General features: G+C 43.7%; 1 long non-coding RNA gene across 1 annotated transcript in view; it reads right to left on the bottom strand.

Annotated features, from left to right (window-relative positions):
* The window catches only part of LOC122814059, a 52,714-nt gene extending 26,372 nt beyond the window's left edge, over positions 1 to 26,342 (bottom strand). Inside the window, exon 1 of the long non-coding RNA XR_006366779.1 lies at positions 25,832 to 26,342. This is a non-coding gene — a long non-coding RNA (uncharacterized LOC122814059). The remainder of the gene's footprint in view (positions 1 to 25,831) is intronic.
* Between the last annotated feature and the right edge of the window lie 1,329 nt (positions 26,343 to 27,671).

The following is a 27,671-nucleotide window of genomic DNA, read 5'->3' as shown; positions in this document are numbered from 1 at the left end:
CATCCGTTTGGAATTGGCAAAGTATAGAAATTAAATCTGTACCCCTGGGATACTATGTTTAATACCCACTTGTCCTGGGTAATTAACTGCCAATTTTAAGCATGAAGTGCTAGTTTTCCTCCCACGGGGGCTGCCAAAAGATAAGCGCTTGGTGGAGGCAGAAGGAAGTCATTGAGACTGCTTACTGTAGGGTTGTGCTTTGTTTCCTCCAGATTTGGAGGTGGAGGCACCCCATTGCTTTGACCTGTAAGAACCCTGTGATTGGTATCTGGAGCCTTTTGAGCTCCTGGATTTGCCTGAGTGGCTCTACTGGGCGCAGGAAAGGACCAATTTTTAGTAGGCCAGTGCCTACTGAACCTGGGTGGCTGCACTTGCAAGAAATCTTTTACAGTTTGCATAGATTTAGCTTCATCTTCCATTATCTTTAAAACCTCTTCTGCCTTATTACCAGAGTATCATGCTCTAAAGGGGCATCCAGCAATTTAGCTTTAACACGATCAGGCAGATTTTGCTCCTTGAGCCAGGCATGCCTTCTAATCACAGATCCAGTAACTGCGGTCCTGCAAGAGTCTTCCAAGGAATCAAAACCACATTGCAAAGTATGCTTTCCCACTTGTTCTGCTGAATGCAATAATTCTTGTAATTCTTTAATTTTCCATACAATCAGAAGTCAGCATCATTTTCTGTTTCAGGAAGCCCATAACATGCTGTTGATATTTAAGCATATGAAACTGACAGTTTAAGGCCCTAATTGCCAAGGTTGCAGACGTATAAATCTTCTTTCCCCATCTATCCAGCGCCCTGGAATCTCTGTCGGGGGGGGGGGGGTAGGATTTTTGGCTATAGAGGCCTTTACACCCTTGTGACCCTGTGAAATAGTCTCAGGATCAGCAGCAGGATTTTTTAATAGAAATTTGTGGGAGTCAGGAACCCTGTAATATCTGTCTGGCTTACTAGGAGCCAGAGGCAGGGAATCCAGGAGCCATGCTTGATTCTGAAAACACACCATCAACAATGTCTATACAGGAGGTATTGCCAAAGGCCTATGCTGAGGAAGAAGGAAATCCCCAAGCCTCTTTTTCGATTCTGAGAAGTCCTGACTCTCCCAGTGAAAATGTTCCCTTAAAGTATGCAAAGTTTCTCCAAAAGAGTAATCCTCAGGAGGAGATGCAGAAGGGATGGATTCTTCTGCATCAAAATCATCATAGGGAGGAACAGAAAATTCCTGATCAGAAGAGGAATCAGAAGAAATGGAAACCTGATCTGGAAGATTCATAATCAATGCCTTGCCTAGGCCTCTTAGCAGGGGGGGGGGGGTTGGGAACCCCTGATCAAGGTAATTAAGTCCTCAGCCATTTTGATCATCTGTTTTTTAGGCATAGGGGCCCAAGCATGTGACTCATGCGTCATTTTTTGGACATAGAAGATGTTTTTGATCTTGTTTTTGAGGCTGGCGTCGGTTTGATATAGAAATGTTGAGGCCTGAAAACACCCTCAGAAGGTAGTTCCTGCTCAGCGACTCCAGACCCATCCAAGGGAGAGACATCTGCGGGTTCAATACTTTGAGAAACTCGCAGCATTCCGGACTCCAAATAGGTCCCGGTAGAGGCCTCTGACTCAAAAGTAGCAGGTATTAGGGGCTGCGAAAGCACCTCGCTGAATACCTGCAAACCGGCGACTGACTTAGGAGAAGCTTCGTCGTCAGTTTTGGACCTCGACGGTCTGTCTCTGTCTTTTTCTTTGCGCTTTTTGTGAACTCCGGTAGTCAGACTGGTAACAGACGACATTTCAGGATAATTAAATCTTGATCCAAAAAATTAAGAGCAAAAATATACCAATGCTTAATAGTGCGTTGGTTAAATCTAGCACAAAACCGACAGCAAGGCATGTTATGATATGGGCCTAGGCAAGGAATACAGTACAAATGAAAATCCCTATGAGGTATTTGCTTCCCATAAGTAATGCAGTTATTAACTTTTACTGACATCGGTAAGGAGTAAGAAAAAGTTTCCCCAAAGGGGTACTTAGCTTTAGTTGGAAGACTTCGGTTCTGAAACTTGAATGCGAAAATTTCAGGAGTTAGCCGACCGGCACTTGCGAACTGCTTCTGCTTCAGGCACCGTGCGGCAAGAAAGACGGAATAAAATGACATCGGCTGCATATTTTATACCCCTGACGACCTGATGTCATGGAAGAGGAGACAGCAACCGACGCAGGACCCAAGACTTTATTATTCAGGCTGACTGAGGGCAACCTGCCAGCAGATTACCCAAATGTAATGACCGCAACAGTGAAACACGAAGAACATCTTTGTGGGATACCACTGGTAATGCCTATTTGGGCAGACAGAGAAGTCCTCCTACCTTGACCTGTAGTACCTTGCTGTTAACCAGTATTTTATACAAAACATTACCTAGAGAGTCTGTTTAATGCTTGCTATTAGTCCATAAATGAATGAATGTTCAGTACCTTAGCAAGGTGAAGTTACGGATCATGTCAGACTTTCAAGTGGTCATATTATATCTATGAAAAAATACAATTCCAAAGACATCTTCCCTTAACAAACCCATAATGTTCTATATCTAGAAGACTAGGATACTCTTGTCATTTCGGATAAGCCCCACTGCAACTCTCTCTGTAATTTTACATGCAATACTGATGAGGTGAAGATGGTCTACAGCTGTCTCGGTTTGATGTCATCACCTCCAACAAACCTGCAGCCCTACATCCTATCACTACAATTTAGGGTCCTGCATCCTATACTAATACTACAGAGAATACTGGCTTAGTTAGGTTTTGGTTGATTCTATACAGGACTCCCTATTAATGCTGCCTGGTCATGTGAAACTTGAATTTTAAAGTTTACTTGTGTATATAGTTCTGTAAAGGATTTCTCCTCTTGTCTGTGCAGCACATTGACACAAGTCTTTGCTTGATTGTAAAGTCGTTTCTTAACCTTTCTATAAGCTACTATGCAGTGTCCTATGGCTGGGATAACTTCTTTGGGTATTAATATGTTACGTTCACACTCAAGATTAAGTTTTTTTGTCTAAATTAATGAATTTAAAGTAGAGATTCTGGATGTCTGGTTGGATGTTGGGAGAGTGGCTCGGTCATTGCACCTCTTCTGGGTGTTGTCGGTCTCCCAGGGGGGTTGTACAGGTTTTTGGTGGAAAGTGTATGTGTTGATTGCTGAAGTCTGGGGTTGTTTCTTGGTGTTATCAGTGACGATTCCCTCTTCTGCAGCTGGTGGGGGAGACTCATCTATCCGTTTCTGAGGATGTTTGGTAGGGTTGTATGTGGGTTGCACATGGTGCTTATTGTCTGCCAACTGCTTGTTGGCTTCCGTGTTGTATTGTTTCCGGTTTTGTGCCACCGCAGCGCCTCCTTTGTTGGCTCTCAGGGTGGCTATCTCATGGTGGTCTGCTGGATGGGAGGTGGTGGTCATCTCTTGCTTGGTTGCATTGCTAGCTCTTGCCTGACTATTCCTGGAGTTGAGGTGAAGGTCTCCAGGGGTAGAATTCCGGAATGGTAATATATTGTGATTCACCGGGCGGCCACGGTGGTGCAGTGGTTAGTGTTTCTGCCTCTCAGCAAGAGGTTCTCCAGTTCGATTCTCGGCTGGGGTGCCTTCTGTGCGGAGTCTGCATGCCCTCCCTGTGGTCACGGGGGTTTGCTCCCACATCCCAAAGACATGCTGTAGGTGGACTGGACACTCTAAATTGGCCTTAGGCATGAGTGTGTGCGTGTGTGTGCCTTCTGTGGAAGGTTGGGCGCCGGGCTGGCAACTCGACACTGTAAAAACTCCACTGCCAATCATGAGTGGACAGGTGATCTGCTGTGGCGATCCCTAACTGGGAATAAACTGAAAGAAGTAGTCTAAATTAATGAATACCTTACTCCTGTATTCAAGCAGTTTATAAAAAGCTAAGAATACCTCTATGTGCTGTACACCTTAACGGTGTGATTTTTTAATATACTATTATATCTTTAACACACTGTAAAATAAATTGTTTGTTCTCATCAGTTGTAAGAGTAAAAATTCACAAAAAGTGGAAATAACTGGGTAAATAAAGTTTATAACCTTATTATAAAAGAGCTCAGAGTACACAGAATGATGTTGCTTTAAATGAATAGCGTTTTTGTTAAGTTGTACCCCTTCCTTTAGTATTGTTTCTGTGACTCAGGTTCCTGCGAAAGGTGTCATTCTAACCTTTCCTAATTTTATATTTTGACAAGGATTCTTTTACATGTACTGGAAGACTTGGGTAATGCAGACTGTCTTTCTAATAACCCCCCAAAAAAGGATGTGTTGCACAGCGGAACAGCTTCCTCTGCCACTTCAAAAACACTTATATTAGCAGCATATTAACTGTACCTGGTGGAAGTGCCATTTAGGAAATACAACTCAGTATCACTATGGACAGGTGACGTACCGTCAGGACAGAATACGGGGTATTATCAGTCACCTTTCCTCCCCCCACCGTTTATTATCAACATTTTTCACTTTGTAGCACTGTAGGCAAGGGTAGGATATAAACAGACAGGTGCAAAATCAGTCACAATTCACCAGCAGACAGATTTTTGTATTTTTACATTTGGAAACACATTTTAGGATGAATTTCTTACAGAGAGGGCCTTGTACACCAATAGTAGTCTTTCATCCTCCCACCTGAAAAGGTAATTTCTCCATGGCCACTGGTACAGTTAACAAATTTCAGAGGGAATGACTAGATCCTGCATCGACCCCCAGTCAAGCAGAGATTCTCAGTACCACACACTTGATTCGTTTTAAGATATCCGTTAACTTTTTAAAATAATGTTACACAAAACGCCTTTCCCTGGAGCAGTGTGATTGGCTGGCAGTTGAAAGCGGTGTTATCCTATGAACACACCCTGTATGTCTGTATTTCCCTACTTTATCAAGGCCTTACATCATGTATTGGTTTACTGCTCATTTACAGCCGTTAGTAACTCATGTAGACGAATACACCTTTAGGTTCATAGAGCCTTACTAAGCTTACAGCCAAAGAAGACCATTGAGAAGCTCAGCCACATCACCAAATGCATGGTGGGAAACTAGCAGTGCCCCCCACCCCCACCCCAGTTAAGCTCACTTTCACCACATACTCCCTGGGAAGTTTTGCAGTTACCTATCCATTCGTCCAGACTGTTTTTAAAGGAACCTATTTGAGAAATGGGGGATAATCTCTCGTGCCATCTGGGGGTAATATGGCACTGCGGGTTTAGATCAATACCAGTTGTACTTATTCTGGGTACTTTAAGAACTATGATCACATCACATGCACCCCGATGTTAGGCAGTGCTTTTATAGCCATATGCTTAATACAACGTGGTGAGTCATGGTCTAACCCCCCCATTGCACTAGGAGCCCCTCAGGGCTCTCTGTCTTGGGCCTCTGTTTACACCATGTATCACTACTACTGATGTCAGTCTGCCCATTATGGCCATGATGCCTCTGGCTGGTGATGGCTTGCGCTGGTGATGTTGCTACAAATTCACTCAAATTACTGAACGCGGTTTAACATACAGTGTATAAATCTGCACGAATGGTTCATTTGCAGATGCTCAGCATGGATTCTCACAAACCAAATCTGTGTTTTATATCCCTTCTAAAGGCTTTTACTCTTGCTCCCACCAAAACAGGCCCAACACCCCCCCATGTTGCACACAGAATGAGTTATACCCAGCAATTTCATAAACCACCACACTTGTTGAGAATACCAGTGGGAGGTTCATAGATTTGCAGAAGTGTACTAGGCTAATTACCCCAGCCATTTTAAGCCTAAACATGCATTCCAAATTTCTGACAAGTTCTTGTACCCTTGATAAGTGTAAGCAGGGGTTTAGGAGATGAAACATTTACAAGCAGAGGCCTGGGGGAGAAGAACCATTTACAGACTGCCTGTGTCCATTAGAGACATAGGTGCCAAACCAAGGATGAATTTCCTGTTCCCCATCCAACTGTCCAAGCAACACTTGGGTTATGGAGGAACTCTGCTTCATATGGATATGGAGCCTGTTCCAGAGAAGGGGTGGTCTCTGGGATACATACCTGTCTCTCCAGCATGTCCTATTTATATTACAAGCAAGGTTTAAGTCTTTAGAATGAGTAATTATGGTGCAGTTTGTTTTGTGGATATGCAGGAGGTCCATCAGGGTGGGTATGAGAATGCCCTGTATGCTAGGAATATATCTCCCATCAACAGCCTGTAGGAGACAGAATACAAGAATAGGGCTTTGAGGCAGCCTGCACAAGACATGTTACTTGCACCTTGTATTCTTTTAATGAGGGACCTCATGTTCCAGTTGTTGGATATGCCTGGTTAGGCACATAACAAAGGGAGCATTGTACTCAATGACACATCTGATGAATGCTGACTACAGTGGAACAATGACCTCCTTGGACCTAGATGCCATAGCTTTGTTTACAAGTTGCACAACATAGAATGATTTCTACACTACTGTAGACATGTGATGATCAAAGGCTAGATTACTGTCTGTGTGTACCCAAGTCCCTAATGGGTCAATTCTAAGGGGTGTGTTGTCAATATGATAGCTACCCAGGTGGATAATTTCACAAAGGATACTATTATGCATTTCTTGGCATTTAGTTTTAGTCCATGGCTCTGGCTCTGACACTAGTTTCATCCCTTCCCGGGGAAGATCTGTGCCAGTGTGAGATTCAATGACAGCTCCTACTTTCCAATCTGCAAATCTATCAGCCAGAGGCCCTTGACATTGGCCTTGACTCTAGAGAAGTAAATGCCAAAAAAGTGTGGTTTCAGAACCAATCCCTGAGGGATTCCACTTCTGACTGGCCTCTTTGTAAAGGTGGAATCCCCAGTTCTAACTTCTTAGGTGCTGTCTGTGAGAGACAGCTGGCTATCCACTGGGTGAGGTAAGGGTTTATACCTAACCTCTTGAGTTTCACAACAATGCCAGAGTGAGGTATTGTGTCAAACGCCTTGGCCAATTAAGGTTGGCAGTGTGAACCATTTTTCTCTAATCCACTGTTTTGGTGACTACCTCAAAGAAATCCTCCAGGCTGAGTAGGCGAGAGGTGCCATTCATGAAAATGAATTGGGATGGGTTCAGTGACTGGAGGCTTCCTATGCTCTTACTGGAAATTTTCATGACAATTCTTTTCATAGGTTTGCATACGAAACTAGTCAGTTTATGGGTATGTACATGGCCCACCTTTGTGCAGAGAGGACTGTTGCTGTTTGCCATTCATGAGGCACAAAGCTTGTTTGGAGGCTACAGTTTAAAAGCAAGTCCAAGTGGCCTGATAGGTCATGTTTCATGTTATTTAGACGGCATCCTAGGATATTGTCTGGGCCTATTGATGCAGTGTTCTTGGCCTTAGAGGGAGCATTAAAGGACCTGTTCTCTAGTGATAGCGGGGGGGGGGGGTATATTTGATGGCATTTCCTGAGGAGAATTTGGGGGGGGGACAGAGGGGTAAAGTTAGAGCTGAATTTGTCTGCTAGTAGGTTTACTATATCTTTTGGTTCAGTATAGGTGCCTTCATTAACACTGAGCTCTGCACACAATTATGCCAATTGCCTCCAAAGATGTGACACTGCTGAAGAAAGCCTTGTGGTTACTCTTGGCAAAAGTGCCCAAATTTACCTCAAATTGAGCTTTGGAAGTCTTTATTTGTCCAGTTTGATGAGGTGCTTTTATTGTGCTGGGTGCTGCACCTCCTACGTTTTGCCATGATTTTAAATTTTCTTCTTTCTGTTATACAGCCTGTTGATGCTGCGATTCCACCAGGCTGGCTTGTTTTTGAGTTAGTTTTGTACTTCTTTCTGGTGGGTACAGCTGCCTTTATGAAGCTATTAACATGTTTATATAGGGTTTATTTGAATATTTCCATGTAAGCAGCAGTGTTCTCAGGATTTATAGGGGCTTGAACTTTTGCAAGCTCATCACTTAATAGTAGAATGCTAGCCTTAAGAGTAGTTCCTGAACATTCCATGGTTAGCTGGCGTTCTAGGCTCATTTTTACTTCAAAATAGACTATGTGGTCTGACCTTACCAGAGAAGACATTAAACTTGGGGTGGGCAGCACTCTTTCCTATATTAATGAGGACCAGATCCAGTATGCTTACACCCCTGGTTGGTGTACTTACAATCTGGCCCAGGTAGTTTGTGTTTAAAAAATTGAGGAATCTCTGTGCCTGTACGTTTGGTGTTGTATACGATTTCAGGTTAATAGTAGGGTAATTAAAGTTGCCTATGAATGTGGTACTAGGTTGTATGACGAGTGCTTCCAATAAGTTTAAATACATGTTCTGGCATTCCTGGGTCATGGTGGGGAACCTACAGCTTGCAAGGAAGTATGGGATTTTGCCTATGGTGATTTGAACATGGAGATGCTCAAGTGCATTGTTCTGTTTGACCACCCTCGAGATATTTATTTTTGATGCAAAGCAAGACATGCTAAGCAGGATAAAACAGACTTCCCTATCCCTGATAACATGGGATACCCAGGCAATGACTGTGACCTGAAAGAAACAATCCCTCCAATTAACATATGCAACAACCCTCAGTCATATGTCAGTTTTTACCAGTTAAAACAGGACAGAAGCATATTACCAAAAACCGAGTCTATGTCATAAGATCAAAATTCAAAAGACCTAAAACCAAAATATTGAATAATTTATGTTGGGGGCAAGCCCCCAAATGTATACAGCCCTCCCCACACCCCCTAATTATATACATGCATGTACGTATGTATGTATGTGTAATAACTGCGAGATTGCACAAAAGTGGAGAAGGAACAAATTTATTTTCAATGAGTTTTAGATATTTTGGTTTTCAATCTTTTGAACTTTAGATCTTGTGATACTGACCCCAACATGTACAGCAATGCTCAATTACCTCATTCAGTAGTACACCTATTGAACAAGTTACTCACACAAAAACTATTGTGTCATCATTAACTGGAAACCCCACTTTGATAAAGAATTATATAATTAAAAAAACAAAAAACAGGGATGCTGTACAGATCTAACCAAATCTACCTTAAGTATCACTTCTAAATACTACCCAGTCATACCTCTTTTTTTTATATTCCTCTTGCATTCAGGCTATTCCAAAAAGACCACTAAAAACAAAACCTACAATAAGACAGGTAAATATGCCACCAAGTGTCTAACAAAACTCATCACTTTAAAGCTCTCCAAAAGCTTCACTGGTTAGAATTCACGCACACTCACCATTAATAAAAGACCCTTGAGTCACCCTCAAGCAATTAAATCAATCTCCAAGACAACCTAATACAGCCCTAATACGTGCCCAGCTACTGCTATTTTATTTACTTAACATTTGTTAACCGGGAAAGTCTGACTTGGAACAAAGACAATTTTCAGCAGAGGCCCAGGGAGAAACGCTCCAGATGCCTGTCTTTGTAATGTGGGAAGAAACCGGAGCACCCGGAGGAAACCCACAAGAACGCAGGGCGGACATGTAAACTCCGCACAGAAGGCACCCCAGCCAAGAATAAAACCAGAGAACCTCTTGCTGTGAGGCGGCAACACGACCGTTGCACCACTACACCGTTCATCATTATCATCATCAAATGTATCCCACCCAGATACTTAAGTTCTCAAAACCAGTACCTAAAAGAAGTAACTACATCAATCATTATGAAGGCTATATACTTGGCTTACATAGTCAAGCTATGTAACTTTATCCTTCCTGACTTCTTAAAATATTTCTACTTCCCTGTCCATGTTGCCAATTTTTGCTAGTGCAACTCCTCAACCTTGTATGCCAAGAACTACCCGACATCCCACCCTGGACCTATTCCGATTTCTCCTTTGGTCAGACAGGAGAAAGACATCCCAGTGCAGCATCACATAAGCTACTCTATGAACATTTTGGTTTTACACCCTACTCATGCCCAACACCTCCAGTAATTTGTAAGCAGGACTGATAGTCCTGCATGTATCATCTTGGGTTTGTAACCCACCAGGAGGTACACTGGTAAAATACCACCAGTATCCCCCTGCAAGGCTCATGTGCTAGGTTCACTAAACAAACATGCATTACAATACCATGGAGTAGGCCTACTCTACTGACCACAGAGCAGATGCAGATATGGATACATTCCTACACAAACTAAAGCAATACCCATCTTCTAAATACATTGAACCTGTACCCCTCAGCATCTTAACTTTCACTATTTTATTTTTTTCTGTCTTAATTGGGTAAGTGGGCAGGTCCACTGACTCTTTCCAGCCCCGACCAGAGCTTAGCAGCAACACATTCTTAGCAATTATTATAAACAATTGTGTTAATACCTTCAACAAAGTTCTGTTATAGCACATGGATTACAGAATGGTGTCACATTACACAGCAAATTTTCTACAAAAACTGCACAAATTATTTTCGAGCAGCAGCACAAAGACAACAAAAGAGAAGGACGAAGATTTGTGTGACTTCTTTTTATGCAAAGACAGCGCATATACAACATTTGATTTAACTATGTTCTGGCCATTTAGCCATTGGGCAGGATTCACAAAGCCTCCGTGCAAGAGTTACAAGTCTTACACGGAGGCTGCAGTTAAACGGAGTGATGTCAGCATGCCATGCATATTCATGAGGGCATGCTGACTCACACCCAAGGCTAACACGGTCCGTGTAAGAAAGTAGGGGGCGTGTCCGCAGGGCAAGTCCTGCAATCGGACACGCCACAAGAAGAGTCACAGCCCCGAAAGTAAACACCCACGAGCGCGTCCGTGTAAATGTCAACAAACACAACACAACATATGCCTCCACAGACTATAAATATAAAATGTAAAAATGAACAGTTATATATTTTTTTGTAAACTTTAAAAATGTTTGCCCGTAATTGTGCTCGTTTGCGCGGGTGTGCCCTTCGCTTAGCCACAGTTAGCAGTCAGTGGAAAAGCATATAAGATCTAAATATGCAAAGTAAGCCAAGAAGCAATAGCGCAGCGGTAGAGATGTTGGCTGAAGAGGAGGCAGTCACGGTTCGAGCCCCAACAACTTCAATTTTTTTTAGTGAAATAAGCACGAAACAATCCCCTGACATATATGTACATATATAATTATATTTTATGTAAAATGTGATGAAATGGGACATGTATTTTGAAGAAATGTGAGACAATAAAAAATAATAAAATGTCAGAAGTACCCATAGCTGAGCTACGCTCTAACAAGCTGAGTATGTCTGCCCATAGGTGAGCAATGGTTTAACAGGTGTAAAATGAGTGCCTGGGGATGAGCAGCATCTTAACACGCTGAAACTGTTTGCCCATAGCTGAGATGAGCATAATATGCATGCTGACAGCCATATGACGCGTAAACCAGCGTAACTCATTTGCGCGGAGCTGCGCACCGTGCCAACAAGCTTACTGGCGGGCACCATTGAGCAAGCTGTATCAAAACTGCCTTTACACAGACATCTCCTAGCCTGTGTAGACGGTCATAAAATAAAAAAAAGCAATGTCCAGGCTCGAACCCAGGATACCATGCACCATAGTCAAAGTTCTGAACCACTAAGCCATGACAGTTGCACTTAGAAATGCAGTATTAGCATATATATATAGGAATGAATGGAAAGAGAAGCATGACAAAGCAGGTTTTGTGAAGCTGATACATTTACAAAATGGCCAATCACAGATAAGTGCGGGAAAAACGGCATATATAAGCCCCATAGGTGGGAATACACAGCGTAACTGATTGTGGAACCTATTTGCAGTCAGAATGGCAGGTGTAGGAGAGGGTAGTTGCTTCCGAGCACAGAGGTGGGGCGTTGAGGAGTCCAAATATATGGTTTGGCTCCTCGTCCATGATCATGAGGCCCAACTCATGCAGGGCCAGGTCCTGTGGGGAGCATACAAGGCTGAGGCATGGGACCGGTTGGCACATGATCTCACCAGTGCCACAGCAATACCAAGGACTGGTGAACAGGTCCATCACCACCATGCGGACCTGAAGAGATGAAAGCATGACCAACTGAACCGTTGGATCCAGGAGGCCCGGAAAATGCCCAACGCCCCACTACTGAGTAAGTTACATGTAATTATTTATGTAAGAAATTAAACTAGCTGATATTATGGAGATGTGTATTCCAATATCACTTAATTTATATTACAGCTGCAGGTGTCCGTTCTGCGAATCGTTGAGCCTATGCCGATAGGCTTGTGCGGTTGCGCCACCAGGCAGGTTAGTAATCCTCTCCCTGTAACTGTTAAAAAATATAAGTATGACGGCTTGCAAAAGAGTGCAGTGTAGTCACTTATTAATAAAAACTGCAAGTAACAGTGTAAGAGAGATTCTGCTAGTACTGTGTGATTACATAAGTGTGATGCAGCCTGTAATCCAAATATAAAAATGAAACAAGTCTGAAATAAAGATGTTCCACCTGTAATGTAATAGGACGTAACCTGCAGCAGGCTGTATATTACAGCTACACAAGTTCAGTGCAACACGTGTGAAATATATCCCTGTTTAAACTGTGAAACATGACACAAGTGAGACTGTTGGAAAGGATTGTCATAATCAAGTAAAACATGTTAATAAAGCCAAGAATTAAGTACCGTCCTGAATTGTAAAAATAAAACAAGTGAGAGTGTGAGAAAGAGGTATGAATCCACCAAGAAAGTTGTAATAACTCCTGAATAAAGTATACTGCATTCAGTACAGAATGAAATGAATGTGACAGGCACAACCAAAGAGTGAAATGTGTGCAATAAAGTACTGAAGCTGGAATGTGTGTCCCACAATTTGGATATGTTGCTGTACCTTTGCAATATGCACATAGTTTGTTTGTATGCAATACCAAACATCCACAGTTGTCTAGAGCCATATAAATTAAATGTAGCAGGATGCTGTAGCTGAATAGAGCCAGATATGAACGTGTATGAATAAAAATGCAATGTATATTAATGCAGCAGTAACATTCCCATCACCAACATGCCTAAGTTTACACATAGGAAATTGTAGTCAGACCTGTAGGGTGTACATATCTGCAGCTAGTAGAAATTTACAGCATATGTACAGGTAATTGAAGTTGTTAATGAAATATTTCTTCACCCTACCCTATAACCACAAATAATCCATCTCACATGAAATGGGTACGTGTATTCACAATTAATTCCCCTGGACATTTGTCCTGTTGGTTCATAAATATTTGCGTGTACATTGATGCATGTGCCCTGTTCATACATCCAAACCTGATGGCCTGTTGCCATCAATCAACCCTGCATGCTGTTGGATTGTGTACCATTGTTGAAATTATGCATGTGTTATGCTTGCTGTTCAATGTCTTGAATTTATGGGTGTTTGGTTAATGGGAATACTAATGCATGCTGTTACAACTAATTGTGAATGGTATTGTTTATTATTAACACACACCATCCTAAAATATTGCAAAACATAGGACGACAGGGAAGGCAGGTTCCAGCGGACCCACCTCAGCTGGCGAGTGCACCTGGCACTAGTGCCCAGGCCGGACCCTCCTCCGGTGGCCCTGTGCCACCTTCGGGTGGAAGCACTGCAGGGGATGGGGCTCGTCCCCCCTCTGCAAGCGTGGCCGGAGGAGACTGTCCACTCACCCTCCGTAGCGTCTGGACTGTGGTGCGTAGGGAGATCAGGCATTCTGTGCTTGAGCCCCTACGCCAGCTTGAGGCATGGGTGGCACAACTCACGGGCATGCCTGCTGCCCGTCCTACACAGCCCCCAGCACAACCCCGTCCTGGGCAGTGAAGGCACAGTGGCAACTGCCCATGGGTGGGGATCTCAGTTCCACTGTTGCCATCTGTGGGCTCGTGGGCTCGAGATATCCCAACATCCGTCCCCGTCAAATGTGTTTCCCCCCCCACTACCCCTGAATGCATCTTGTTTGTCTTGTCTGTTAACCTCCCCTACCTACCTCCCCAACTATACCTACTTCCCGTACCTGACATTCCACTGTCACCTGAAAAAAAAAAAAGGGCACTCTGTTCCCGCAAAAAAATTATGCCCATACATAGCTGCCCATTTCGCAGACATGTGAACTGGCAACTACAATTGGCTGTACAACAAATATTGCTGTCCTCACCCCTCTCTCAGGGGTGGAAGGTTTCAAATTTCACACCAAATTACACATGTATGCACAGCTGTTGCTGATAAAGAAATGGGCAGCTATGGGCCTTTCCTACACCCTTCATGCAAATCCTGAGCTTGTTTCCCTACTGTCCTACCCTCTTTGTGACCCCTTTTTCACCACTTTCCTGTCTCCCCATTTTCATTTCTTTCAAAGAAATTAGCGCGGGTGTGCGCAACAGTAAGCACTTTTAAGCAGTTGTAAGCGGGTGTGCACTTGTGTGCGCTTAGCTACATGTGTGTGCGCAAAGCTAAACGCCAGCGCGCATGCATGAGCTCTGCGCAAACCAGCGCTAACCCACTTACAACTGCTTAAAAGTGCCTTAGTCACCCTGAATGACAAGGCCTGTAGTCTGCTCAGAAGCAAAATAAAATCCCACTGTTAGTCTCAAACCCAGGGCCTTGGAAACAGTAGTCTGCATAACTTACCACTAAGCCATGACTGTTATACAAGAACATTGTGCTGAAAGAAATATAGCATGAAATAGTAGGAATGAATGTAAAGGGAATATAGGAAGTGTAGTACACAAAGCAATTCATGTATATTCACTGTAAAATCTAGTGGATTTGTATAATAGTAGTGTGTGAAGAGAAACAGCCATGCTAGTTCGCAGCTAGTAGATAATAATGTCACTATAGCACCTTGCAAGCCACACACACACTCAGAGCAGGATAAACACTGCCCATACCTCTCAATCTCTTAAAGGAAGAAATCTGGACAAAGACATAAATAAGGACGGCGCAGTGGTGCAGCAGTTAACGTTGTCGCCTCACAGCAAGAGGTTCACTAGTTCGATTCTCGGCTGGGGTGCCTTCTGTGTTGAGTTTGCATGTTCTCCCTGTGTTCGCGTGGGTTTCCTCCGGGTACTCCGGTTTCCTCCACATTCCAAAAAGACATGCATCTGGAGCATTTCTCCCCGGGCCTCTGCTGAAAACAGGCTCTGTGGAACCTAGTCTGACTTTCCCGGTCAACAAATGTTAAATAAATAAATAAATAAATAAATAAATAAATAATGGGGAGCAAAGGCCCAAAAAGAGGGACACATTTTAAATATTGCTCCTACAAACTTAGAAAGTTGATAAATAACAGGTTTTGCATTCATGTGGATATTTTGAAGGGCACAAAGTCTGCAACTCAAATGTTTGTCATTATATTCTGACCTGAACCCTGAGTGATTTGTCAGAAAAAGCAATGTTATGAGAAATGGCCCAAAAATATGAGGCAAAAATCTGGACATTCTCCGAATATCTGTACAGTTGAGAGGTATGACACTGCCATATTTGAATAGTTAAGAGCCTAGACATAGCAACTGTGACTGAGTTACAGGGATGCCCCACTGACTCCCTGTGAAATGTACTAACAGTAGGCAGAAAGGTGTTACAACACATGCAATGGTAACTATGAAGTACTGAAAGTATACACCACTTGCACGGCACAAATGGTGTAGTAATACATAAGCTCAAAATAACCCACAGTCACAACTGCATAATATCAGACAATTTCATGGGTGTACCCCACTGATATGTACCATTCCATGAGGCTGAGTAAAAGATGCACCTGAGAGTATCTGAGACCTGCTCAGCAGCATAATCAAATACCCTAATAGATGTCAAGGCCCACACCATGGCCAAACCACGCTGCATGCAGTACCACCTTACCACAACAAACACATAGGGAATTGCTGCCCAAACAGATATAGCAAGCATTCCAAGGTGTGAATGTAAATGGAAAATAGGAAAGCCATAGCAACACATTACAGTAAAGACACCTAGCAGGCATACAAGGAGTGAATGTAAAGGCCAAATATTGAAGCCATAGCAACAAATTGCATGAGCCACTGCTATATACCAGTTACACCACAAGTCCCACAGGAAAGCACACACACCCATATACACAGTAGTAGTAGTCTTAGGTGTCAGTTTACATACACACTTAGAAGAGGAAACTGGAGAAAGGAATATGCAGGTTACACTACAACATGCATTGCAGTGTCTACAACACAGCCTGAAATATGAGAGAGATACTAACCTTTACACTCACAGAACAGTGTCCACAGCATACCAGCATGGTCCTCACCCTGAAAATGTGAAAGGGCTATGCCTACCTAACATACCTTTTTATAGCACTGTCCTGAAATCACAGTGAGAACTGCAATCAGTACACAACAGGCTGCATGCAATTAGCAAATGCTGGCTAACAATTGGTGCAGAGGCCATCACATGGACATGTGCAGATACCTACAAAAGCATCCTGTACTCCCAAGTCCACACATGCAATACTTTCATTGCACTCTCTGGATGTAGAGAGAGAGAGGAGAGAGGATAGAGAAAAAAAAACACTTAAAAAAAATACTACAAAGCTGTCAACAGTACCTGACACTGGCAAGCCAGACGGAAGCTGGCAAGTGGAGCAGCAGCAGGACACATATCAGAAGGGCAACGCAATCAGCTGTGACAAACACAGGTAATGTAAAGTAACTACATAATAGTCTACATACTGTGAACCCTCCATATGTGTTATTAGTCTGTATCTACATATATGAAGATGTGCATAGGGCAGGGGACATACTGCAACTGTCAATGAAGGCTGTACATACATATGTATGTGAAGGTAACTATGTGCACATATAAATGTAGGTTGTAGTGCAATGTACAATGTAGGTTGTACAGTAATGGATGTTTACCAGTATGTTAGTGTGTGTATACATATGTGTAAATAAAAAGGTTTATAAATATATCTATCATATGTATACGTATGTATATCAATATATGTATGTATATATATATATATATATATATATATATATATATATATATATATATATATATATATATAAAAAAATATATATATATATATGGGTCCACTACAGAATCTCGAAAGCTCATAATACCGAAGCCCATAATCCTGAGCCCAAAATCCCGAAAATTCAAAATCCCGAAAGCCCAAAATCCTGAAACTCAAAATCCTGAAAACACAAATAATGCTAATATGTCAATATAAAGACACTAATATCTACCAACTGACCCTGACCCTAACCCTAAGGTCCATCACTATCGCACACTCACCTGACCCGCGCCCTAACCCTAACTCACTTAAACCGCCCCAACCCCAATATTTGTCACTATTGCATACATGCCTAACCTGCGCCCTAACCTAACTCACTTAAACCGCACCTAACATAAAACCAACCGCACACTTACCTGAACCCAACGCATGACCTAACACCACAGGGCTAACAATAGCAAAGCCACAATGACGTCCGTATGTCCATTTTGTGTTTTCAAGATTTTGGGTTTCAGGATTTTGGCTTCGGATTTTGAATTTTCGGGATTTTGGGCTCAGGATTATGGGCTTCGGTATTATGAGCTTTCGAGATTCTGTAGTGGACCCATATATATATATATATATATATATATAAAATATGCATATATGTATACATAGATAAGAGAGGGATGTAGGAATACATAGACAGATATAGATAGAATATGTATAGACATATATATGTAATACACACATACATACATATATAGATATATGTAGATACATATACATACACAGACAGACCTGACTGTATCTGACTATCTCTCTCTCTGTCCCACCCCCCTCTCACTCCCCCCCTCTCTCTCCAGATATATATATATATATATATATAGATATATATATATATATATATATATACTGAGTGAGGCACGTGTGCAGATGTATTGCAACAGGTGCCTGGTGACAAAGGCATGGGGTGTGGATACTGGAGTACCATACCCCATTCCAAATCACTTACACCAGTAACCACCACATATGTGCTTGCCTGCCCACCACTGCATGTGTCAGGGGGGGAACAGGGGCAACAAGTGTACAATAGGCTCCCCACTGATATTCACGGTGGCACACTAGTCCTGTAATACCTGTACATGGTATGTGTCAGCAGACATGGTGTGTCAGCTATGGACATGTAGGTCACTGTACCCCTCCACACCCCACAATGTCCTACATGGTATGTACCTTCCATGACAGTTACAGATATGGAGAAGGACCCAGTCATACGTACGAAACTGTGACAATGCACAAACACATTACCAATGCAGAGTGACTGACAAGACCACAGAGCGCACCCATACTACCTACATAGAGGTTACCACTGCTGGATATACATAGTTAAGTCACACCCATGACAGTTGTCCAACAACCATGGTAACACCTCACAACATCCACAACCTAAATGACCTATATGTGTCGCCCTTGTCACCGCAGTAAAGAGCACATGGTGGAGGTACAGGTTCCTACCCACAGATAAGACATACCCTGGGGTAAACCACACAGCATTAAGAAGCAAGACTCCCCATGAGTAGATGTCAGACATACCCTTGCTGAATGTTATGCAGATAGGTAATATGCCATATGAGTCACCCTGTGTAACTGTTTAACAGGAGCAGGTACGATCACATCACGTGTCACAAGGGGCAGGGTAGCATAACAGTATGCTGCTGTAGTCGCAGGGCCAATAGCATACTACCTACCTAAGACACAATGCACACCCACGAACCCATTGCAAATCAACTATGTGAGGTGGAATGAGTGTGCCAGTGACTGGGTGCATGTTATGTAATGGTGTGACTGATCACCATGACTGTCTGTCTATCACGGTAGTGTGTGTCCTTGGTGTGAGGCAGAGACAGATGTGTGAGATATTGCAGTCCAAACATACTACATTGCCATATGTTGTGCTGTGTTACCCTGTATGTGACTGCGGTGTAGGTAGGGTTATGGCAAGTAAGAGTAGTGTGCATTACCAGTGAAATATGTAACGTACATGGGTTGATAATGTTCCCCATATAGTACCTTGATATGAACCCCCAGTGTGAGGTTGTGCATTGGACCTGAATCAGTGTGCCGACTGCTGGAGTTTAGTAGTTTGTCGTATGGAGTGTGCCAGGTACTGCTGCACAGTTGTTGGCTGAGCACTAATATCTGGACATTTACATGTGTATCCACCAATAGACAGACAGATGCTATATACGGGAGTTAAGTTATATCACTACAGTAGAGTATTGTGTATTATGTGTGCCATATATTGCTGACATCTTTTTCTTTTCTTTTTCAAGGCTATGGTTCACCAGCGTAATCCTACCTACTCCGCTGCCGAAGATGAGGAGATACACCAGAGCCTGGTGCGGGATTTCGCAATACTCTTTTCCCGCACCAGCCAGAATTAGGAGAGGGCTGCACTGTGGCAAGACCTGGTCCATCGGGTAAATGACATAGCCACGCATAATCGGACATATGAGCAGGTACGACATCACTGCAGTGATTTAATTAGAAATGCCCGTCAGCGTGCATCGGATATCCGCAGGCAACAGCTTGCCATAGGTGGTGGGGTGGCTATACATCCCCTCCTCACCAGACTGGAGGGACTACTCCTAAGTGTTGTGGCTCCAGCCCACCAGCAACAGCAGCAGCATACATGCATAATGATGGAGGCTGGAGCCACCCAGCAGCAGGACTCGGAGCGTGCAGGTAACATGCCATATGTATAGTTGACTGTTCTGTACACTGGTAGTTAATGCATGTGTGAGGTGTGTCCTCGGTTTGTAGCTGTTATCATGGTAATTATTGTGCAAGTGTGATATTCTCAATATCGGCAGCTGACCTGTGAAAGCCAACTGTTGTACTACTGAACTGTATCATACTCACAGTATCAATGGCACAGTTGTGCCCACTGACATTAATTTTCTCATTTCTGCAGTTCCCTCTGTAACAGCAAGGCAGCCTATCCATGCTGGTGAGTGTGTAATAACAATACCTTTAATACTCTTGATACTAATAGTAATAATAGGCTCAATCAGTAGTGCTCTGTTTGCATGCAGGTGTGTTTGTGTCTGTGTGTTGATATCTCACATACTGAGGAGTGTGCATGTGCACCTGCGTGCAAGTGTGCCTGTGCACCTGCGTGCATCACTGGTAACATTGTGTACACATTGTAAACTGTGTTTCCTGTCTTATTCCCACAGGTTCTGGTGCTGCTCTGGTGTTGTGCAGCAGGGAACCTGAATCAGCTGCCATGGACAGTGATAATGATGATACCTGTATAATAGCACAGGGAGGTGTGCCAGGGTCCGTCGTTGGTCAGCCAATTGACAGTACACAGCTGTCGACCCCATCAATGCGCACAGTCATCCTGCCAATACATCATTTGTCACCAATGTCCCTAGGTGATGGACAGGATACAGTGGGCATTGACCAGGGTAATGTGGTATCAGTGGCACATGCATCCCCACACAGCAGCCATGGCCAGGGTCCTGACATGGTACTACACAGGCAGATGTTCAGGGGTTCTCGTGGGAGCATCCGTGGGCGTACTGCCCGTCAGACGTGCCCACAGAGGTCTTTCAACCTCAGCTATGTTTCGGGCTGTAATGAAGGCACAGTCACATATGGAACGGTACACCAGACAGGGTCTGAGGGAGCTGAGAGCATGTCGCACAGCCATGAATGACAGTATGCGTGACATTGCGGCTGCCATCCGTAATTTCACCGAGGTCATTGACAGACGTTGGGGGGACACATTAGATCTGTTCCACAACTACATGTCCATGAGCTAGGGCAATAGTGGACGGTTGAGGCATCGACGTGGGCGTATGCCAGCAACAGCTGGCAGTCATCGCGGACAACAGGGCCGTGGCCGCTCCCATAGTGCCATCAGCAGCCCCAGCAATGCTGGGTCTGTGCTGTCATCAGACTGCACCAGGAGACCACATGCACGTGGCTCTGAACAGTCCCAAAAGGGACCTGTCTCCAGTCACCAACCACCTGCTTCTGATATCAGTACCCAGTCTGGCTTAGTACCGGATATGGTCCGCAGCACACCTGCCAGGCACAGATACCGTGTCCGTGGCCAGAGACAGTGATCTGTATGACCTGGCACGTACAGTCTGTGGCTGTCCACAAACACCGGTATACGGCAGCCATGAAGTGGAACTGTGTGCAAGCATACACACATGCAAATTGATAACACCTACACATACACACTGCATCAACATTGCCCCACCTTGTACTGCTGTCCCTCACCAACACATACATGTCAATTGGTTGTATCAGCGGCAGACTCAGGCATACCAAGTACACACCCTGTGCATATGATGAAACTGTGCCACCTCCTGCAATCTGTAACATCGGTGCATGAACAGGTTAACATGGTGCTGATGCACAGGGTGACTACATAGAAGTGTAGTAATAGTATCATGTTGTCAACAGTACAGTGTAATGATATAATTATGGGTATATCCCAGCATGCCTGATGCAGTAACAGTATGATTGTCTTGTATTGTTTTCTACACCCATAGTAAGTACCATAGTGTAACATCTGCACATCTTTGCATACTGGTGGTAAGGCTGTCAACAGATGGCCACATACATAGGTAGCACAGGGGATAAGAAAATGGAAGTAATGATACTCAATGATGGACATGTAAACTGAAAGTTGCATGCTGTCCACACTTGACTCTGTAATGAGGATGTTGATATCTGTGCAGTACTACACAACAGGTTCAGGACCCACAAGAGCACCCTAGCACTACAAGGTCACACCTCATACCATGCTTGATAGCCCCAACACACAGAACTAACTAGGACAGGAGGGAGAGTCCCCATAAATGTCAAGGATACTGTGGTGGCAGGACAGGTAGACATCCTACTAAGTTTGGAACCACGGCATGAGGGCTCAGTGTCTGTTATTTGAAATGTGTATTAGTTCAGGTATGAGCGCCTGGGTTTCCATCCGGTTATTCTACATTATGACGGTACATGGTCTGTACACTTGTGGGAGGTAAGGCTTTACCCTGGCCATCTGACCTGTGCATTTCTGGGTACAGGCTTATAGTGCCTGCATATTTGCACTGTTACCTACTGGAAGTGGTACACCTTGTTTGTTGTAGCATAGACTACATGCAGGCCTGCTGACTGTAGCTTTGTTTGTATGCATGTTTGCTTGTTATTACCCTGGAACACTGATTCCACCTGCAATGCAGATTTACAGTGCCTCTGTGGATCCCTAGTGACATCTGTATTGCTTACTGTACGTATGTCCATGTCTCACTTGACAGAACGTCACTGTCTGTCCTGTTTGCATGTACGTTGCCAGTAACACATTGCATATGACTTACCTGGCATTTGCTCACGAAAGCATTCATATATGCCAGCGCTAACAAATCAGAAGCACTACACCCTCACATACTCACCTTGTTCCCCATTGGCCCTATGTGTTAATTATTATGGAATTCACAATACTATGGTAGCATGTGCAAAGGTCACTTGTCAATCTCCTCTCTGGTCCAGTTGGTGAATCTGTGAGTCATGTGGCAATGTTACAGCTGCCTCATGTACACAGACAACTCTCTCCCCTTCCCATAAACTTACAACACATGTGAGAGATGCAACCACATAGCCAAACTGGGGGCTAAGCTCTCTTAACTCAGTACTGGCACAACCTGTCAGGTGGCGTGTGATACTACAGTGACTACAATACCAGTCTCACATAGACCTACTCCGACAGCAATCCAAACACAAACACACAGGAACATTCTTGGAGCCTCAGAATAGCATCCTGCCTGAGCAGCAGACACCTCCAAAGCTGGCACACAAGCAAACGTTACGCCGGAACACAGCACATGCAACACATAGCTCACAAAGCCTGTGTGCCGAACAGTCACAGCCTGCAGGGCTAGACAACCCACCTGCTACAGTTGTAATAGGTACCTCTATCATCAGGTACACTGAGGTCCCGCTCACCAGGCTGAACAAGGAGAAGGTCACGGTGATATGCCCATGGGGCACTATGATCCACCACATAACACAAGCATACAGGTCAAGTCCAAGGCATGTATGCATATGACTCAGTCATTGTCCATGCCAGTGTGAATGACCTGTGATGTACCTCCCTGGACTACATGATAGGGGACATAGAGGGGCTCTCTGAGCATGTGGCACAGGCTGGTATGACCCTGACCCTGGTTAGCATCATACCCTCACCAAGAATGCTGCCACAATATGTAGACAGGACGATCAATGTCTACATTTGGCTTATGTTTTGGTGTCATTCAAAGGGTATCCAATGCCTGTCAGCGTGGGATTACATGCTAGACAAGCCACGATGCTTTGCTAGGGTCAGCTTGCACCTGCCACCCATGGGCCGTTGTATATTGGCAAAGGCTCTTGCTACACACATAGTGCCTTTTTATGCAGGGCTCAAATTACATAGCCATCTCCACAGGTATCACATGGGATAGGACACTAATAGTAATGCTACTCAACGCCAGCAGTGTAAACCTCAAGATGCATGCACTGGAAACTGTCCTTAGCATGGAGAGCAGCAATATCTGTGCAGTAACAGACTCCTGATTCAAGGCTCCCAGGTGCACCCCATCAATGCCAGGTTATAACTCATACCATGCTTGTCGTCCCCTACACATGCACCAAACCTAAACAGGGGGGAAGTATCCAAAGACACCACAGATACACACACCTCCAGGTTGGTGGCACAGCACAAAGCATCAGGGCCTATCCATGTACAACTAACAGTGGGTTAAACTGCCTTCAGGTTCATAGCCTGGCACACACCACCCTCCCATACCCAGGAAACCCACTTGGCCCTTCCTGACAACACTGGGAATATGACAGTCTCTACATACACCATTATATGGCTGGACTGCAACTACCCAAACATAGAGTGTGAGCATTACTCTAGCTCCAAGACCCTGGCTGAAAGGTTCCTAGCATGTAGTCACTGAATTGCTATGGAACAACTTGTTACCACTCCCACAACAGGTGAAAACATGCAGCACCTGTTCATCAACAACATGTGGACTATATGCTCCAGACCAGACGTGTATCCCTCGCTGGTAGGATGACACCATATACAACTCACACTATATATTCACATACCACATACAACCCCTGCACAGAAAACCACAGTCATAAAGTTGTCCAATACAAATTCTATGTATTCACATGAGGCAGGCTTCAGACATGGGAACTATTGAAAGTCACAGGTACATATGTGTATGTGGCACACACATACATCATGTGTGCATTGCCATTACTGGTTTAATCTATGACGTGCAATCTAATGAACAACACCCCCCCACACACACATGGGCAAACTGTGTGACAAAAACACACATGGCATTTGTAGGATTCAAACCCCTACCTAACTGTGTTATGACACTTGTGAGGGACACAGTAGCAGAGCGCGCTATTTGCATTAGTGGGAGACTTGCCCTCTCCTGCTGTACTTACAGGGTGCTGACATCATCTGTGTTTAGACAGTGGAATATGCAGCATGTGGTGTGTTGTACTAGTTGCCAAAAGGGACATTTCTCTTACACATATAATTGCACACACCCTACTGGGAGAGTTGGGAAAGGAATGGTTCCAGACTATGGAAATAAAAGCATATTCCAGAAGATGGCAGAATAAGCATTCTAGTACCAGTGTACAAGAACTCTGTGAAAGTGATGGATAGACTGACTGATATGCCGAGAAGTAGAAAATAAGATGGAAAGAAAGCAGTTCTGATTTAGCTCAGTCAGGAAGCCGGACAACTGACCTGATGTTTGCAGTCACACTGACAGCAGAGAAACTAGAGACGAGGAAAGGAGTCCAACTGGCCATTCCTAGACTTGGAGAAAGCAGGTTTGGGCAGTCCTGATGTGGTTTTATGTCCCAGACACATTGGTAGAATTAGTACAGACTGTGTACAACACATGCACCAATAGGGTCACCACCCTTCCCACTTTGCGAGGGACAGTCCCTCTTTGGGCAGTTGTGTCCTGACAAAAAATATTAAAAATGGCAAATGTCCTGAGATTGTAGGACATAATTATGTCCTATATTTTATGTAATAGTTGCATAAAACAGTTATTCTGTATCTAAAATACCTAAATGTTACAAGAAACAGAACAAGTAACTAAAATGCTACAAGAATAAGTTTTTATTTAGGCAAAAAATTTAAATTCTATCCTTTGTACTGACCGTGGGCATGTGTCGACCTGTAAAAATCTGATGTTTGTCCCAAAAATGTCCCACTTTGGCCATTTGAAAAGGTGGCAACCCTATGCACCAGTACCGTACATATTGTTAATTTAACAGTTTGGCGATTACTTCTTAACTTTATAATTACTTACCTGCATTAATCCAACATTATTAGGGGTGGAACCCAAAATGACCTAACTACCCTGCACTGCCATGGAACCTAAAATGAACTGCCCCTGCAACACCAAGAATATTAATGACGTAAACATTACTTAATATGCTTGGTCTTAAGCGTTTCAAAGCGGTATATAAAACTTAACATTTAAATCCTTTACAACGCATTTTACTTTTCATACAAAAAAGTGTTTGCCAGTATAAAGATGTACGAGAACACTTTTCTGTTTGAAAAGCACGTTTCTCGCCTTAAACGTGACATTAAAAACCTATTTCCTTATGATCCACTAATGCACCTTCTTCATTGTTTAGTTTACACTTTACAGCAGATCGCAGTGCCCACACACACAAGAGACTTACGTCTTAGGGCCTGACGAGGCCTTCGTGGCACTAAAAACCTATTTCCTTATAATCCACTACTGGACCTTCTTGATTGTTTAGTTTACACTTTACAGCAGATCGCAGTGCCCACACACACAAGAGACTTACGTCTTAGGGAATGAGCCAGCCCGACGAGGCCTTCGTAGCCCCAAAGATTATTTAGGGTCTTGTATCCATAAGTTAACAGTTCTACAAAATGTAGCATTCTTTTATTAAAAGAGCTCATTTTCTTGGTAATCTTGTAGGTGTCAGACGGCTTCCTCTTTCTGTCTTCATAGACACAAAGTTGTGCCCTGCCATCGACCCCTCGACTCTCTCTCGCCACTCTTTGGCTGGTGGGACCCTGATCAGCTCGGGGATGCGCCCTCCAAACACCCCGTCTTATATTACACCTGACTTCCCGGGAGTCGGTGGGGTTCACGATGCACAGACTTTCCAAACTTTTAGACGTACGACTCCAACGGTGCCGACCTGATAAATTATTAAAAATGTCCATACTCGCTATTCTCCTCCTCTGACCCAGTGAGCCGAAAGCTGCTGCCATGACAGAACCGGGTCTCCCGGCACTGGATTAAAACCCTGAAAAGTAATGGTTTGGTGATCACGTGATCGCACTTACTTCCTGTGACGTCTGAGGACAATAAACATTTGTTAAGCGTGACGAATATGCTCTGCCTCTATAATTCCCCAAAGTCACTTCCCTAATAAGCAAAGCAACAAGTTTTACATAGGGTCCTCTTTGGGCAGTTGTGTCCTGCCGAAAAAAAAACTACAATCAGCAAATGTCCTGAGATTTTTAGGACAAAAATAGTTTCTAAATTTTCTTTAAAAGTTGCATAAAACAGTTATTTTGTATCTGAAACACCTAAATGTTATACGAAATAGCCTAAGCAACTCAGATGCTACAAATAAGCTTTTATTTTGGCAAAAAAGTGAAGTATTGTCCGTGGGTGCGTTTTGTCCTGCAAAACCTCACATTTCTACAAAAAAATGTCCCACTTTGAGCATTTGAAAAGGTAGCAACCCTAGTTTTACAGGCTGGGCGGGCCAGACTCCTCTTTTGCTTTCAGAGATGTTAAATATACTTTAAAATGGTATTGTTTTACAACAGCCCCCCCCCCCCCCCATGCGCACTGGGATGTGGTTTTCAGAAAGTGGTTTTGTAGGGTGCAGACTGGGGCCCCCCAAACTCCCACTTGTTATAATTATGAGATTTTGTTGCCTGAAGGAAAAGCCACTGATCCATTTTGTACTGAAGCACATTGACATCCCGTCTGACTATGCAGTTGCAATTCCTGGTGCATTGTCACAAAAATGTACAGTGTAAGTGACCTTCAATGGTCAAGTACTAACATGGGGTGACCATATCTCTCAACTTCTTAGAGCCAAAAATCTGGACAAAGCCTTAAATGACGGGGGGGGGCCCCTTTTCATATCCGGCCGGGGTGTTACTTCTGCAGTGACAATCATCTTAAGCCAAGGTTTACACCACCAGGTGGCTAGCCCTGCTGCTATAGTTCATTTGCACCACTCATGCATACACTCTCACCTAGACACCTATGGACAATTTAAAGTGTGCAATCCACCTACTATATGTGTGTCTTTGGATTGTGGGAGGAAACCCAGGTGACTGCAGGGAGGACGTGCAGACTCCACACAGAAGGCACCCCAGCCAAGAATCACACCAGAAAACCTCTTGCTGTGAAGTGACAGTGCTAACCGCTGTAGCGCCACAGTCATACATCATTGACAATAGCACTCAGTTAATTGTATCCTTCCCTCAGAAAATTCACATTGATGCAAAACTTGTTATTCGAGAAATATACATTTATATGAAAAATATTTGAAAACTGACTTTAATTTTGTGGCTTTTGGCTTTGTCCCCGTCTTGTTTTGCTATGAGGTACTTCTCATGACCAGCCCTAATAGATTTTACTGAAAAAAAATC

The sequence above is a fragment of the Protopterus annectens genome, chromosome 10.part0 (assembly GCF_019279795.1).
Source record: "Protopterus annectens isolate FY-2018-M chromosome 10.part0, PAN1.0, whole genome shotgun sequence".
Taxonomy (NCBI): domain Eukaryota; kingdom Metazoa; phylum Chordata; order Ceratodontiformes; family Protopteridae; genus Protopterus; species Protopterus annectens.
The sequence above is the reverse complement of the archived record's forward strand: the minus strand, read 5'-3'. Positions and strand labels throughout refer to the sequence as shown.